We start from the raw sequence: 5,912 nt of genomic DNA, 5'->3' as shown, positions 1-5,912 counted from the left end.
CCTCCTAACAAATTGAAAGTGTAGAACCCAGAGATTGGTACAACGATGGTATCTCAGAGAGGAAAGGTTCGATTTTGGCAGAGTGCAGATTTTGTAGACCCAGGAGATTGATATAATCAGAGTTCGAAGGTGGTCTCGCAGACAGCCACTAAAAGGCAGGAACCAAACCGATCTACGGGCGTAGATTTGCAAAGAAAACAAATCAATCGAGTAAACCCTACACATATCAACTGATCCACTCAAATCTCCCAACGACGACCACAATAGTGAAAAGGCAAACAAAACCAACATCAGATCAAAGAACTGCAATAGGTAAGAGTGTAGATGTAAGGAGGGGATTAGGGTTTTCACATTTCCACAGGGCCTCAATCTTCACCCTCAATCTTCCCAGGCGGCGAAAAGGGCCTCAAAGACTTCATCCAGCAGAACCCCTCTCCTTCCGAGGCAAAGGCAAGGGCAGGCGGCGAGGAGAGCATCGCGGTGTTGCTGGCGCGGGCAAAACCGAAGCTCCCCGAGCTTCCCCTTTTCCTGCCTGGGATGATCGTGATCCCCAAAGAACCCTTTCCACATGTACAGTGGGATCGTGCAGAGGGTCACCGACGGGAAGGCCGGTGTGCTCTTCGAAGGGGGGAATTGCATCTATCATTTATGCTGCAGTTTTGCTTAGGACCGGAGCAGGTGGTTTTGATCCTGATCGGGAGAGGCAGGTACGCTAGAAGGAGAAGAGGGAGATGAGGGGTTGAGAGAGATGGCCGGAGGAAAGTGGTGGTGTCGTAGCGACGATATAGGTTTAGGGCTAAGTATGGGTGGACGGTGCGACATAGGTTTAGGTTTGGAGGGAAGAATGAAGTGTTGTAAATTTCGGCTAAGTATGGGTGGAAAAATTAAATTATTTTATTTAATCATAGACATCAGATTTTAAAAACCGCTGTAAAAATCGGAGTCTATTAACGAAAAAAAGGCGCTCATAGACATCGCCTAAAAAATCGATGTCTATGAGCGAAAATCTGCACTCATAGACACCGATTTTGGAAAAAATCGGTGTAAAATACTCAAAGACATCGGTTTTTACTTAAAACTGTTGTTGTTCCACCGATGTCTATGAGGGTTTTTGTTGTAGTTAATTTATAAAAAATTTCTCCAATAATTTTTCCCTTCATGATTGATTAATAAAAAGGAAATTTTATAAATTAAAATCTTTCTTTTAATATGTGGATAAAAATAAAGTTATCTCTAAAAATTAAAATATCTTTTAATCTACAAATAAGGAAAGATATTAAATCTTTTCTTAATCTTTTGTAGAAACTAATAAAAGAGAATTTTTATTTTTTAAACTTTCTTTTAAATAATAAACATGATTAATAGGAAAGTTTTTACCAAAATTAAAATCAACCTTTTAATCTATAAATAAGGAAAGAGATTTAGCTCTTCTCTTAATCTTTTGTAGAATCTTATAAAAGGAAAGATTTAAATTTTTAAACTCTCTTTTAAATCATGTTATCCACATAAGAAAAAAAATTTTTAAAATTAAAATTCCTTTTTATTTTAATAGGGCCGGCAACCTAAGCTTGAGTTCAAGCTAGGGTCGGCCACATGAATTCACCCATGAACCAAACCATGGCCGGCCCTAGCTTGGTCTCCAAGCTAGCTTGGCCGGCCCCTATAGGATGGGTAAGAAGGTGAGTATGTGGTGGGTATAAATCTCTATATACAAGAGGCTACGATAGGGACCGAGAAGAGGAATTGGTTTTGGTCTCCCGATGAAATTAAGTATCCCGTGTTCGCCCCGAACACACAACTTAACTTCATCAATAATAATTCATTCCACTAAAGAATTATTATTGAACTACCGCACCAATCCCAAATTACATTTTTGGGCTCCTTCTTATTATGAGTGTGTTAGTCTCCCTGTGTTTAAGATGTCGAATGTCCACTAATTAAGTGAGTTACTGACAACTCATTTAATTAATATCTTAGTCCAAGAGTAGTACCACTCAACCTCATCGTCATGTCGGACTAAGTCCACCTACAGGGTTTAACATGACAATCCTTATGAGCTCCTCTTGGGGACATTCTGAACCTAGATTATTAGGACATAGTTTCCTTCTATAATCAAGAACACATACTATAAGTGATATCATTTCCCAACTTATCGGGCTTATTGATTTATCGAACTAAATCTCACCCATTGATAAATTAAAGAAATAAATAGCAAATATATGTGCTTGTTATTATATTGGGATTAAGAGCACACACTTCTATAATAACTGAGGTCTTTGTTCCTTTATAAAGTCAGTATAAAAGAAACGACCTCTAATGGTCCTACTCAATATACTCTAAGTGTACTAGTGTAGTTATATAGTTAAGATAAACTAATACCTAATTACACTACGACCTTCCAATGGTTTGTTCCTTTCCATCTTGGTCGTGAGCTACTGTTTATAATTTATAAGGTACTGATAACATGATCTTCTGTGTGTGACACCACACACCATATTATCTACAATATTAATTGAACAACTACATTTATCATAAATGTAGATATTTGACCAATGTGATTCTTATTTCTAGATAAATGTTTATACCAAAAGCTAGGCTTTTAGTATACATTCTAACAATCTCCCACTTATACTAAAAGACTAAGCTGTCATAACTGCTACCATACATCTGATTCCCAAACCTTCAACATACCCATCAAAAGCTCTTGCCTTAAGGGCTTTAGTGAAAGAATCTTCTAGGTTATCACTTGATGCAATCTAGGCAACAACAACTTCTTCTCGTTTATACGATTTCTCGTATTGGGTGGTACTTGCGCTCTATTGCGTTTACTTGCCTTATAGACTTATGGTTTCTTCGAGTTTGCTACTGCACCACTATTATTACAATGAATTGTAATAATCTTTGGACAAACCAGAAATCATATCTAAGTCCATCTTGAGGTTATTGAGTCATTTAGCTTTTATGGCTACCTCAGAGGCTTGCCATATACTCAGCTTCTATGGTGGAGTCCAGAAAAACACCTATGCTTATCACTCTTCCATAGTTATGACTTTTCCTCCTAAAGTAAACACAAAACCTCGAGGTTGACTTATTATTGTCCCTATCTGATTGGAAGTCAAAATTCGTGCAACTCACAGGGACCAAATAACTGCCTTGTAAGCTAGCATATAATCTCTAGTGTCTCTAAGGTACTTTAATATATGCTTTCCTGCAGTCCAATGTCCTTGTCTAGGGTTACTTTGATATCTATTAACTATGCCCTTGGTAAAACAGATTTCTGATCTCGTGTATAGCATACATTAGACTGTCTAACTTTCGAAGCATAAAAAACTGCCTACATGCCCTTAATCTCCTTTGATGTCATCGGAGACATCTCTTTAGATAAAGACACTACATGCTTAAAAGGTAGAAAACCTTTCTTGGAGTTTTGCATGATAAAACGAGCTTGTTATATAAAGCTTGAGATAAGCACAACATTCTTTTCTTGCGAACCTTGTTCCCAAGAATATGTGCTTATTTTCCTAAGTCCTTTATAACGAATTGCTTGGACAACCATACACTTACTTCCGATAACACCTTGATATTGTTTCCAACTATCAAAAATGTAATCTACGTATAGTACAAGAAATACCACCACGTTTCCATCACACCTTTTGTATACACAAGACTTATCCGGTTACTAAATAAATCCATAGGTCTGGATAACTTTGATAAACCGGATGTTCCAAGACCTTTGAAGCTTTGTCTCAGTCCATAGACTGATTGAGCTTGCACACAAGATGCTCTTAGCCCTTTGCAATGAACCCTTCTGGTTCCTTTATATGGATGCTTTCTTCAAGACTTCCATTAAGGAATTCTGTCTTGACATCCACTTGCCAAATAGATAAAAGAATCCAGATAGATTTAAGCATGGCTACAATGAAAAAGTTTCCTTTTTCATCAAGCCTTGCTTTGAAAGTTTCTACCTTCCTGTCTATCCCTCTTTTCCTATTATAGACCTTTTTATACCCAAAGGCTTTTACACCATTTGGTGGTTCTACAAGCTTCCAAATTTTATTAGAATACATATATTCTAATTCTGTTATTCATTACTCTTTGCCAAGATGCTGCATCTTTATCTTGGAGTGCTTCGTCATATGTCCAGAGATCAAGTTCATGTCCTCCAGGGATCGAGTCCAAAAACTCTCCCAAAACATGAATCTTTTTAGGTTGCCTAACAACACTCCCACTACGACGAGGCACTTTATGCAATTGTGTATCATTGTGATACGTGTTGCAGTTTCTTGTGATATTTCATCTTGTACAGTTGGTACTAGGTTAGACATGTCCTTCATTATTTCCTTAAGAACAAATTTACTTATGGGCACGTGATTTATTACATAGTCCTTTTCTAAAAATCGGTCATTGATGCTAACAATAACCTTATGATTTTTAAGACTATAATCCTACTTTCATTTCTCTAGGATAACTCACAAACAAGTGAATTCCTGTCCAACTTATCATTATCTCTCTTCAGCATATGTGCTGGACTATCCGAATCCGTATATGCTTCAAAATAGGCTTACGCTTATTCAGCAATTCTATATGAGTAGAGAGTTCTGACTTTGGAAGGTACTATATTCACTTCCGTTTCCAGAGTATATCCTTAAAATGAATTTGGTAATAACTCATCATCAATCTACTTATTTCCATAAGAGTCATATACCTTCCTTTTTCTACACCATTCTGTTGGGGTGTACCAGGTGCAGTTAGTTGGGATTGAATCCCTACTTCTGATAAGTGACTCCTAAATTCTCCCAAGAGGTACTTGCCACTACGATCTCACCGTAGTATCTTGATACTTTTGTAGCAACCCACCCTTCTTACTTCTACTCTCTAAGGGCGAATGTTACCTAACTACAACTCTCTATCTAGTGTCACTGACGCTATTATTAGAGTCAGTTAGATTTATCACGGTTCAGAGGAATTCCTTACCAAAAATTTTCAGCAGAATCTCCCCTGTACCGGTGACCAAATCTATAATACACAAGATATATATATGCAGCCACAGGCGGCTGGAACTCATTTTTCACAACCACGCAGTTATAAAACAACAGTAAAGACAACCAACTATTTCACTCCACAAATAATTAAAGTGACTAAATGCATATGCGGAAATAAACTCAACTACAATCTCACAAACTTCATAATAGTGTTAAAGGAAAGAACTAAAACATAAACTCTAATCAAATAGGTCCTGCAAGTTTGATAACACTCTCTGGATCTCTCCATAGTCGCAGTCATCACACACCTTCATCACCACCACCATCCTGTCGTCTCCCTTCATATCTTAGCTTTTCCTTTATCTGCGGTAGGAGGAAAGAAAAGATCTATAAGCGAAACGCTTAGTAAGTACTAATCTATCTCACAAAACTCGAAATGCATAAATGTAATGCAATAATCTGAAACTGAAATGCTAAAGCAAATCTCATGGTATACAGAAAATGAAACTGAATACTAAACATGCTCACTATCTAACAGGATAATAAGAAATGAACACTGTAAGCTTAGAATTAAAGAAACTAACTTTTTATTTATTCTAAGCATAAAACTTATTATATTTTCTTATATCCTTGTAATAGAAATTAATCTTTTAATTTCTATCTTTTACTTTCTTCTTCTTTCTTTCTTTCTTTTGGTTTTCTTTTCTTTGGGCCCAGGCTTAGTACCATCTCATGCGCGTTCCCTAATAGGTTGGGGTTGCGAGCCACCAATCCTAAAAGAGCAGACCTCGGTCTACCAGGGCCAAGACCTCGGAAATGGTCACCTGGATTTGTTTAACGACAAGCTCTTGGATGTCGGGTACTAGCCTCTTGCTTGACTTACTTGTTATCTTTCTTATTCTTTTATCTTCCTTATTATCTTTTATTAAA

Source organism: Zingiber officinale, chromosome 10A (genome assembly GCF_018446385.1).
Source record: "Zingiber officinale cultivar Zhangliang chromosome 10A, Zo_v1.1, whole genome shotgun sequence".
Lineage (NCBI taxonomy): Eukaryota > Viridiplantae > Streptophyta > Magnoliopsida > Zingiberales > Zingiberaceae > Zingiber > Zingiber officinale.
The sequence above is the reverse complement of the archived record's forward strand: the minus strand, read 5'-3'. Positions refer to the sequence as shown.